This window comes from Bacillus rossius, chromosome 16 (assembly GCF_032445375.1).
Source record: "Bacillus rossius redtenbacheri isolate Brsri chromosome 16, Brsri_v3, whole genome shotgun sequence".
NCBI lineage: Eukaryota > Metazoa > Arthropoda > Insecta > Phasmatodea > Bacillidae > Bacillus > Bacillus rossius.
This window is the reverse complement of record NC_086343.1, coordinates 41,423,105-41,435,421: the sequence shown is the minus strand read 5'-3', so window position 1 is coordinate 41,435,421 and position 12,317 is coordinate 41,423,105. Positions and strand designations below refer to the sequence as shown.

Sequence of the window (12,317 nt, the reverse complement as noted above, 5' to 3'; positions counted from 1 at the left end):
TCACTTACGATAATGTTATTGCTAAGACGATATCTTGTAACTGGCTTGTTCAATCTTTAGACTATTTTGGTGAATTATGTCCTTGGTGGTTCCAATAAAAGGGATATCTATAAATGCTCTTATATATATAGCAAGTCCATAGAGTTTTCTGGATCATAAACTAGTTATTAAACATAATGATAAATTAAATTCTACCCGAGGAGCGGTTTCTATGGCTTCTACTTCATTGCGTTCAAATAGTGTCAGGTATTGGAATTTATCTTCGGAGGAGAGCGAATTTACATGAAAAGCAGTAAAATTAGCAGTGCTCTATAATTTATTCACTAACCTGATACTTGGGCATTATATTCTATAGGACAGCATTCAAGCACCGAAATTTCACTCTGTGGGTAAAAGTTGCCTCTAAAATGTTGTAATCTTCTACAAGGTAAGTACTACCGCCTTCGTCATCTGAAAATCGGTTTCTCTATTGTAAGCCCATCGCTGATGATTCTATAAAGTATAGAAGTATAGAATAACTAACTGCAATTCTTAGAGTCTGAAATCGAATGTTCAGTCAGAAGGGATTATTGAACCAAATAAATCACCATGGCATCCACAGGTTGTAGTGAACCTAAGTTAATATAAAGAAAAAGCCATTGACTATTCACACTAATTGGCACATATTCATTACCTCGTATATAATACACTAGCTGCCCGACCCGGCTTCGCACGGCTATACTAATGGAAAAAAATTAAGCCACATCTCCCATTTACAGTAATGGTAAATAAAAAAAAAACTCAGTGAAAATTTATTACAATGCTGTATAATGTACCGGAGAGAAAATGAATAGCACCGATGGTTTCCCGACTCGTGCACGCAACGTACAACTGATGTACCCGTACTTCGCTACGGCAGTCTACAGGCAGATCACTCTTGCGCCGCTCATTATACATGCCCCTCCTTGTGGGTATGCCACTGCCGCGCGATGCCCGTTGCCATGGAGACGCAGAATGAATGAACAATGCAAAATCCTGTTCTCATGCAGACAAAGTACCCACTGTTGCCTGGTTTTAACCACCCATGGGATCTAATTTTCTGAAAATGTCATCCTGCGTAACATAAGGAACATTACTGTGATGTTGCAAGTCTGTAAAATATATATATACTTGAAAAAAAGGGAAATTTTTGATATTTAAAGTACCCGCAAAATTTTAACGGTGATGAGGACTGCACTAACAATGAAATAGTCGTTGCCATAGAGACGAATGAAGCATCAACAAAGCAACAGCCGTTGCCATGGTGATTTCCTACCAAAAACTGGAAATTTTGATGTATTACGCCCCCGAAACTCCCCTTGGGATCGGATTTCCGCAGAATCCGTTCTTAGTGAGCGTCTACATCACAAAATGCTAACTATGCTAAATTTAAAGTCAATCGGGTGTATAGTTTTAGAGATCTCGTGATGAGTGAGTCAGTGAGTGGTATTTCGCTTATATATTGTAATGGGAGAGGAAAATTATTGATGGTCCGAAAAATGAAAATTAATTAAAATAATAAAAATAATTCTAGTAAAAGAAAAAATAAACATATTAAACACAGAGAGAGGAAAAAAACAATAGTTTAGGTTTGCGATTTAAAGTGATAAAAAGTATTTAAATACTAATTGAACTCTTATGAGGGTACTGATTGCTTCGTTGTTAATATCACACGGGTGTTTTTTTACTTGTATGGGAAAATTAAGAATGATAAGGCATCTAGTGCGTGGCAACAATGCTAATAGGCAATATATAAACGTCTAGCGCCTGCGGCATTGTCAACACACACTTCGTACGTGTACTGCATGTTGTATCTATCCCCCTCCAACGCATTTGATTCTAAATTGGACTTTTAGTAAGGATCCCTAATGTTATTGATAATATAATATTGCCTATAGCCTTCCTCGATAAATGTACTATCCAACACTGAAAGAATTTTTCAAATCGGACCAGTGGTTCCTGAGATTAGCGCGTTCAAACAAACAAACAAACAAACAAACTCTTCAGCTTTAGTATAGATAATAAGCAATGTTGCAAAGTTTCACGTGTTTACTACTCTTGACCTGCGCATTACATATCACTAGGCTGCCATCAAAAAAGAAGGGAAGTTCTATACAGCTTTTGAATATTGTAACAAAATCAATCATTTTCAAAGTATTATTTTTAGTTTGGTTTATGACGTAGTTAACTTTAAACATATTATTCACAGTATTTTTCAATAAACAAATCTAGAGGATACTTCTGCTTATGTCAACAATGTTCCTGTGTGTAGAAGTGATCAAGACAAACATGACCGGAATCTACAAATATTTCTGACAGCTGTTCGAGGGTTTGATCTAACAAATTAAATAAATTGCATATTATTTTAAAGTAATCAATCTACTAAGTTACTCAATAGGACAAGGTACTATCAAACCGGACCTTGAGAGACTCTAACCACTCATGGATCTGGTCCTCCCTTATAATACTCCATCTTTGCGTAGAAAAAAAAAAAACGTTTTCTCACTACTCAAAATGTATCCAAAGATTTTCTGAAAAGATTTATCCATTAACCGACTGAGGATGAACTGCCAATTACGACGCATCTTAAAAAAACAAAGCACGTACAAATCAGCCTCGCGCTAGATGTGTTATCCTTGCGAATGAGAGACAGATTGAGAGTGAGTAGAAGAGAGAGTGAGTAGAAGTGAGAGTGAATAAGAAGAGTGAGTGAGAGTGAGAGAGTAAGAGTGAGTGAGAGAGAGTGAGTCAGTGTTAGTGGATGAGAGAGTGAGAAAGTGAGTGAGTTATAGTGAGAGAGTGATGAGTGAGAGAGTGATGAGTGAGAGAGTGATGAGTGAGGGAGTGAGAGTGAGTGAGGGAGTGAGAGTGAGTGAGGGAGTGAGATTGAGTGAGGGAGTGAGAGTGAGTTAGTGGATGAGAGAGTGAGAAGAGTGAACAAGAGTGAGAGAGTAAGAATGATTTAGTGAGAGTGAATGTAAGAGTGAGTGAGAGAGAATGAGTTGACAGTGAGTGACAGACTGCATTCAGCTCACGAGCTCGTCGACAACTACTCGTCCCACAGTCACCACAGTCACCACAGTCACTACAGTCACCACAGTCACCACAGTCACTACAGTCACCACAGTCACCACAGTCACCACAGTCACCACAGTCACTACAGTCACCACAGTCACCACAGTCACTACAGTCACCACAGTCACCACAGTCACTACAGTCACCACAGTCACCACAGTCACTACAGTCACTACAGTCACCACAGTCACCACAGTCACCACAGTCACCACAGTCACCACAGTCACTACAGTCACCACAGTCACCACAGTCACTACAGTCACCACAGTCACCACAGTCACCACAGTCACCACAGTCACTACAGTCACCACAGTCACCACAGTCACTACAGTCACCACAGTCACCACAGTCACTACAGTCACCACAGTCACCACAGTCACTACAGTCACCACAGTCACCACAGTCACTACAGTCACCACAGTCACCACAGTCACTACAGTCACCACAGTCACCACAGTCACCACAGTCACCACAGTCACCACAGTCACCACAGTCACCACAGTCACCACAGTCACCACAGTCACCACAGGCACTACAGTCACCACAGGCACCACAGTCACCACAGTCACCACAGTCACTACAGTCACCACAGTCACTACAGTCACCACAGTCACCACAGTCACTACAGTCACCACAGTCACCACAGTCACCACAGTCACCACAGTCACTACAGTCACCACAGTCACCACAGTCACCACAGTCACTACAGTCACCACAGTCACCACAGTCACTACAGTCACCACAGTCACCACAGTCACTACAGTCACCACAGTCACCACAGTCACTACAGTCACCACAGTCACCACAGTCACCACAGTCACCACAGTCACTACAGTCACCACAGTCACCACAGTCACTACAGTCACCACAGTCACCACAGTCACCACAGTCACCACAGTCACTACAGTCACCACAGTCACCACAGTCACCACAGTCACCACAGTCACCACAGTCACTACAGTCACCACAGTCACCACAGTCACTACAGTCACCACAGTCACCACAGTCACTACAGTCACCACAGTCACCACAGTCACCACAGTCACCACAGTCACTACAGTCACCACAGTCACCACAGTCACCACAGTCACTACAGTCACCACAGTCACCACAGTCACTACAGTCACCACAGTCACCACAGTCACCACAGTCACCACAGTCACCACAGTCACCACAGTCACCACAGTCACCACAGTCACCACAGTCACCACAGTCACCACAGTCACCACAGTCACCACAGTCACTACAGTCACCACAGTCACCACAGTCACTACAGTCACCACAGTCACCACAGTCACCACAGTCACCACAGTCACCACAGTCACCACAGTCACTACAGTCACCACAGTCACCACAGTCACCACAGTCACCACAGTCACCACAGTCACCACAGTCACCACAGTCACCACAGTCACTACAGTCACCACAGTCACCACAGTCACCACAGTCACCACAGTCACTACAGTCACCACAGTCACTACAGTCACTACAGTCACCACAGTCACCACAGTCACCACAGTCACCACAGTCACCACAGTCACCACAGTCACCACAGTCACCACAGTCACCACAGTCACTACAGTCACCACAGTCACCACAGTCACCACAGTCACCACAGTCACCACAGTCACTACAGTCACCACAGTCACCACAGTCACCACAGTCACCACAGTCACCACAGTCACCACAGTCACCACAGGCAGAGCCACGGTGACTGCGCTGCTGCAGCTAGCTCCAGGCGAGACTCCACTGGCGTACTCACAGAGCTGTCATTGGGCGTGTTACATTCAGTTGGGTTACCACGTCTCCTCCGCAGTTGCAACCAGCCCGGAGTCTTCCTCAGCACGTCTGGAGCTGTGTGGTCACGTAGTTGTGTGCAAGCTTCAAGTGCACTTGCGACATAGTGCCTATCACTATAGAGACTGAAAGAATATACGAACTCATTGGCTACAAGATGCTCCTGACTACCACTTTTACGATCGAACCCAACATCATTTAAAACAAGCCCCGAAGAGAACTCCCAACAATAGCAAACCTTGAAAGCAGAATGAACGAATCATCCACAACCATTTTGGTACTATAAAGGTTTTATAATGAATGTAATGGCCAGTAGCTAGATTCACAAAGATTTTTTTGGTTTTATTCCGTAGTAAATCTTTGTTTTAAACACACACGTATGCATTTTCTTTGCCTTACTGATTGGACTAGAATACCTGACACACGCTGAACTCCTCTCAGCCAAAAAGAAACAAGGAGAAATGTTGACCAGATAATGCGTGGGAAAGAATCGTGACCATACATAACATATTTCTCCCGTTATTTTGTGAACTAGAACATTTAGAGTAGAGACTAGGGCAGTTTCTTACTTGAGATGGCACTTTAGAACAAGCTTAATGGGTTTTGGAAGGTTTTGTTGCGTGTTAAATTACAAAGTAAAGTCGTAAATTTACAAAGGTTTGCGTAAATGCACAAAGATCTGCCGAGGACTGGAGGAGCCAAAATTTATTCGAGGGTTACCTTCACACAGAAGTAGCTTGGCTTCTGGGTTGTAGCCGTGTCCTTGGCGAATAATCCACCGACGTTTCGGTCGACACTGCAGTCGCCATCATCAGGGCGACCGAAACGTCGGGTGAATTATTCGCCAAGGACGTGGCTACAACCCAGAAGCCAAGCTTTTTCAGACAATGACCGTGAAAGCCTGCGGAACATTATTACCTTTATACAATCCGAGCCTTTCAGAACAAGGTCACGTCATTTGGCGAAGTACCACTTCTCCATGTCTACAACTGGCCCATGGCGGTAAAGGGTGTGTCAGTAGCGGGTATGTCTTTCAAGGGTACGTGGCCAGCCACCAGCCAAGGAACCCGAGTGGCAGTCGTGGCTGTGGTGACGGGACAATGTTCCTCCACCTACCCGGGCACACACACGGTGCGCAGAGCTTCAGGAGAAACAACGCGATTTAAAAACTACTCAAGCTATCCGAGTTGGGGTCTGCTTACGAAAAGCATTTAAGAGTTCGCTGAGGGCCGAAAAGTATTTTTGATTTCAGATTAAGTTTTTAAACTCTAACTTCAGAAGACTTAAAATGGTTAAAAACGCATGTTTTCAGAACAATTTTTAGGTGTGAAACAACCAGTACAGATTCTTGAACGCACTTAAGGGACTTGCATTACACCTTTATCTTCATTTCTCAGCCATATAATGTCACGGTCACCGCTCATGTGCACGACGAGAAGACTGCGCGCCAGTCCAGAGGCGACACCGCGCTTATCATCCCGCCTCACCGACACACACACACCCCTGACGAGGCGGGCCCCCTCCCATTTCAGGTCAAGATATTATATTTACAGTAATTACAGATACACTTGTATACTTTTTCAATTGTTTAACTTTCACGAAATGGAAAATATATACAGCGCATACGTTTTGCATAATTAGCTGCAAAAGTTACATTTTTAACGTTTTTGGGCTGTAAAACAAGGAGAATTTAATTTATTGAAAAAATGAAACTTTTTAGGTTTAACTGCAATGCCACTGGCTACTTCAAGATATGGTTTGAATTTATTTTCAGAAAATATTAATTAATTTTACCTGGCATTTGAAATTTCTCAAATTTGTTACGATTTCGACAGCCAAGAAACATGAAGTGATATTTTGTGATAGAAATGCAAACCACATCATGAAGTAGCCTATAGCATTGCAGTTGAACCTAAAAAGTTTTCAGTTCTGCAATAAATTAAAATTCTCCTTATTTGTACAACCCAAAAACGTTGGAAAAATGAAACTTTGGCAGCTAATTAGGCAAAAAAAAAGTATGCTCTGTATATATTTTTCCATTTCGTGAAAGTGAAACAATTGAACAAGTGTGCAAGTTGATCAATATGAAGTCATGACCTGCAATGGGAGGCTCGCCCTGAGAGCACGCAGAGGGCGGGCAGCTGTCGACCTCCTGGCCTCCAGCACCTCGCCTCGTGACCCGGGGCGACCCGGCTGCCTGGAGACAGCGCCTCCCCTGCACGGCTCGTCAGCCATCAGCCCCGCCTCCCTGGCCTCCAGCACCTCGCCTCGTGACCCGGGGCGACCCGGCTGCCTGGAGACAGCGCCTCCCCTGCACGGCTCGCCAGCCATCAGCCCCGCCTCCCTGGCCTCCAGCACCTCGCCTCGTGACCCGGGGCGACCCGGTTGCCTGGAGACAGCGCCTCCCCTGCACGGCTCGTCAGCCATCAGCCCCGCCTCCCTGGCCTCCAGCACCTCGCCTCGTGACCTGGGGCGACCCGGCTGCCTGGAGACAGCGCCTCCCCTGCACGGCTCGTCAGCCATCAGCCCCGCCTCCCTGGCCTCCAGCACCTCGCCTCGTGACCCGGGGCGACCCGGCTGCCTGGAGACAGCGCCTCCCCTGCACGGCTCGTCAGCCATCAGCCCCGCCTCCCTGGCCTCCAGCACCTCGCCTCGTGACCCGGGGCGACCCGGCTGCCTGGAGACAGCGCCTCCCCTGCACGGCTCGTCAGCCATCAGCCCCGCCTCCCTGGCCTCCAGCACCTCGCCTCGTGACCTGGGGCGACCCGGCTGCCTGGAGACAGCGCCTCCCCTGCACGGCTCGTCAGCCATCAGCCCCACCTCCCTGGCCGCCAGCACCTCGCCTCGTGACCCGGGGCGACCCGGCTGCCTGGAGACAGCGCCTCCCCTGCACGGCTCGTCAGCCATCAGCCCCGCCTCCCTGGCCTCCAGCACCTCGCCTCGTGACCTGGGGCGACCCGGCTGCCTGGAGACAGCGCCTCCCCTGCACGGCTCGCCAGCCATCAGCCCCGCCTCCCTGGCCTCCAGCACCTCGCCTCGTGACCCGGGGCGACCCGGCTGCCTGGAGACAGCGCCTCCCCTGCACGGCTCGCCAGCCATCAGCCCCGCCTCCCTGGCCTCCAGCACCTCGCCTCGTGACCCGGGGCGACCCGGCTGCCTGGAGACAGCGCCTCCCCTGCACGGCTCGCCAGCCATCAGCCCCGCCTCCCTGGCCTCCAGCACCTCGCCTCGTGACCTGGGGCGACCCGGCTGCCTGGAGACAGCGCCTCCCCTGCACGGCTCGCCAGCCATCAGCCCCGCCTCCCTGGCCTCCAGCACCTCGCCTCTTGACCCGGGGCGACCCGGCTGCCTGGAGACAGCGCCTCCCCTGCACGGCTCGCCAGCCATCAGCCCCGCCTCCCTGGCCTCCAGCACCTCGCCTCGTGACCTGGGGCGACCCGGCTGCCTGGAGACAGCGCCTCCCCTGCACGGCTCGCCAGCCATCAGCCCCGCCTCCCTGGCCTCCAGCACCTCGCCTCTTGACCCGGGGCGACCCGGCTGCCTGGAGACAGCGCCTCCCCTGCACGGCTCGCCAGCCATCAGCCCCGCCTCCCTGGCCTCCAGCACCTCGCCTCGTGACCCGGGGTGACCCGGCTGCCTGGAGACAGCGCCTCCCCTGCACGGCTCGCCAGCCATCAGCCCCGCCTCCCTGGCCTCCAGCACCTCGCCTCTTGACCCGGGGCGACCCGGCTGCCTGGAGACAGCGCCTCCCCTGCACGGCTCGCCAGCCATCAGCCCCGCCTCCCTGGCCTCCAGCACCTCGCCTCTTGACCCGGGGCGACCCGGCTGCCTGGAAACAGCGCCTCCCCTGCACGGCTCGCCAGCCATCAGCCCCGCCTCCCTGGCCTCCAGCACCTCGCCTCGTGACCCGGGGCGACCCGGCTGCCTGGAGACAGCGCCTCCCCTGCACGGCTCGCCAGCCATCAGCCCCGCCTCCCTGGCCTCCAGCACCTCGCCTCGTGACCCGGGGCGACCCGGCTGCCTGGAGACAGCGCCTCCCCTGCACGGCTCGCCAGCCATCAGCCCCGCCTCCCTGGCCACCAGCACCTCGCCTCTTGACCCGGGGCGACCCGGCTGCCTGGAGACAGCGCCTCCCCTGCACGGCTCGCCAGCCATCAGCCCCGCCTCCCTGGCCTCCAGCACCTCGCCTCGTGACCCGGGGCGACCCGGCTGCCTGGAGACAGCGCCTCCCCTGCACGGCTCGCCAGCCATCAGCCCCGCCTCCCTGGCCTCCAGCACCTCGCCTCTTGACCCGGGGCGACCCGGCTGCCTGGAAACAGCGTCTCCCCTGCACGGCTCGCCAGCCATCAGCCCCGCCTCCCTGGCCTCCAGCACCTTGCCTCGTGACCCGGGGCGAACCGGCTGCCTGGAGACAGCGCCTCCCCTGCACGGCTCGCCAGCCATCAGCCCCGCCTCCCTGGCCTCCAGCACCTCGCCTCGTGACCCGGGGCGACCCGGCTGCCTGGTGACAGCGCCTCCCCTGCACGGCTCGCCAGCCATCAGCCCCGCCTCCCTGGCCTCCAGCACCTTGCCTCGTGACCTGGGGCGACCCGGCTGCCTGGAGACAGCGCCTCCCCTGCACGGCTCGCCAGCCATCAGCCCCGCCTCCCTGGCCTCCAGCACCTCGCCTCGTGACCCGGGGTGACCCGGCTGCCTGGAGACAGCGCCTCCCCTGCACGGCTCGCCAGCCATCAGCCCCGCCTCCCTGGCCTCCAGCACCTCGCCTCGTGACCTGGGGCGACCCGGCTGCCTGGAGATAGCGCCTCCCCTGCACGGCTCGCCAGCCATCAGCCCCGCCTCCCTGGCCTCCAGCACCTCGCCTCGTGACCCGGGGCGACCCGGCTGCCTGGAGACAGCGCCTCCCCTGCACGGCTCGCCAGCCATCAGCCCCGCCTCCCTGGCCTCCAGCACCTCGCCTCGTGACCTGGGGCGACCCGGCTGCCTGGAGACAGCGCCTCCCCTGCACGGCTCGCCAGCCATCAGCCCCGCCTCCCTGGCCTCCAGCACCTCGCCTCTTGACCCGGGGCGACCCGGCTGCCTGGAGACAGCGCCTCCCCTGCACGGCTCGCCAGCCATCAGCCCCGCCTCCCTGGCCTCCAGCACCTCGCCTCGTGACCTGGGGCGACCCGGCTGCCTGGAGACAGCGCCTCCCCTGCACGGCTCGCCAGCCATCAGCCCCGCCTCCCTGGCCTCCAGCACCTCGCCTCTTGACCCGGGGCGACCCGGCTGCCTGGAGACAGCGCCTCCCCTGCACGGCTCGCCAGCCATCAGCCCCGCCTCCCTGGCCTCCAGCACCTCGCCTCTTGACCCGGGGCGACCCGGCTGCCTGGAGACAGCGCCTCCCCTGCACGGCTCGCCAGCCATCAGCCCCGCCTCCCTGGCCTCCAGCACCTCGCCTCGTGACCTGGGGCGACCCGGCTGCCTGGAGACAGCGCCTCCCCTGCACGGCTCGCCAGCCATCAGCCCCGCCTCCCTGGCCTCCAGCACCTCGCCTCGTGACCTGGGGCGACCCGGCTGCCTGGAGACAGCGCCTCCCCTGCACGGCTCGCCAGCCATCAGCCCCGCCTCCCTGGCCTCCAGCACCTCGCCTCTTGACCCGGGGCGACCCGGCTGCCTGGAGACAGCGCCTCCCCTGCACGGCTCGCCAGCCATCAGCCCCGCCTCCCTGGCCTCCAGCACCTCGCCTCGTGACCCGGGGTGACCCGGCTGCCTGGAGACAGCGCCTCCCCTGCACGGCTCGCCAGCCATCAGCCCCGCCTCCCTGGCCTCCAGCACCTCGCCTCGTGACCTGGGGCGACCCGGCTGCCTGGAGACAGCGCCTCCCCTGCACGGCTCGCCAGCCATCAGCCCCGCCTCCCTGGCCTCCAGCACCTCGCCTCGTGACCCGGGGCGACCCGGCTGCCTGGAGACAGCGCCTCCCCTGCACGGCTCGCCAGCCATCAGCCCCGCCTCCCTGGCCTCCAGCACCTCGCCTCGTGACCTGGGGCGACCCGGCTGCCTGGAGACAGCGCCTCCCCTGCACGGCTCGCCAGCCATCAGCCCCGCCTCCCTGGCCTCCAGCACCTCGCCTCGTGACCCGGGGTGACCCGGCTGCCTGGAGACAGCGCCTCCCCTGCACGGCTCGCCAGCCATCAGCCCCGCCTCCCTGGCCTCCAGCACCTCGCCTCGTGACCCGGGGCGACCCGGCTGCCTGGAGACAGCGCCTCCCCTGCACGGCTCGCCAGCCATCAGCCCCGCCTCCCTGGCCTCCAGCACCTCGCCTCGTGACCCGGGGCGACCCGGCTGCCTGGAGACAGCGCCTCCCCTGCACGGCTCGCCAGCCATCAGCCCCGCCTCCCTGGCCTCCAGCACCTCGCCTCGTGACCTGGGGCGACCCGGCTGCCTGGAGACAGCGCCTCCCCTGCACGGCTCGCCAGCCATCAGCCCCGCCTCCCTGGAGACTCGCACCTCGCCTCTTGACCCGGGGCGACCCGGCTGCCTGGAGACAGCGCCTCCCCTGCACGGCTCGCCAGCCATCAGCCCCGCCTCCCTGGCCTCCAGCACCTCGCCTCTTGACCCGGGGCGACCCGGCTGCCTGGAGACAGCGCCTCCCCTGCACGGCTCGCCAGCCATCAGCCCCGCCTCCCTGGCCTCCAGCACCTCGCCTCTTGACCCGGGGCGACCCGGCTGCCTGGAGACAGCGCCTCCCCTGCACGGCTCGCCAGCCATCAGCCCCGCCTCCCTGGCCTGCAGCACCTCGCCTCGTGACCCGGGGCGACCCGGCTGCCTGGAGACAGCACCTCCCCTGCACGGCTCGCCAGCCATCAGCCCCGCCTCCCTGGCCACCAGCACCTCGCCTCGTGACCCGGGGCGACCCGGCTGCCTGGAGACAGCGCCTCCCCTGCACGGCTCGCCAGCCATCAGCCCCGCCTCCCTGGCCTGCAGCACCTCGCCTCGTGACCCGGGGCGACCCGGCTGCCTGGAGACAGCGCCTCCCCTGCACGGCTCGCCAGCCATCAGCCCCGCCTCCCTGGCCACCAGCACCTCGCCTCGTGACCCGGGGCGACCCGGCTGCCTGGAGACAGCGCCACCCCTGCACGGCTCGCCAGCCATCAGCCCCGCCTCCCTGGCCTCCAGCACCTCGCCTCTTGACCCGGGGCGACCCGGCTGCCTGGAGACAGCGCCTCCCCTGCACGGCTCGCCAGCCATCAGCCCAGCCTCCCTGGCCTGCAGCACCTCGCCTCGTGACCCGGGGCGACCCGGCTGCCTGGAGACAGCACCTCCCCTGCACGGCTCGCCAGCCATCAGCCCCGCCTCCCTGGCCTCCAGCACCTCGCCTCGTGACCCGGGGTGACCCGGCTGCCTGGAGACAGCGCCTCCCCTGCACGGCTCGCCAGCCATCAGCCCAT

General features: G+C 56.7%; 1 protein-coding gene across 1 annotated transcript in view; it reads right to left on the bottom strand.

Moving 5' to 3' along the window:
• The window catches only part of LOC134539897 (paired box pox-neuro protein), a 180,963-nt gene that overhangs the window by 32,250 nt on the left and 136,396 nt on the right, over positions 1-12,317 (bottom strand). The window lies entirely within an intron of this gene.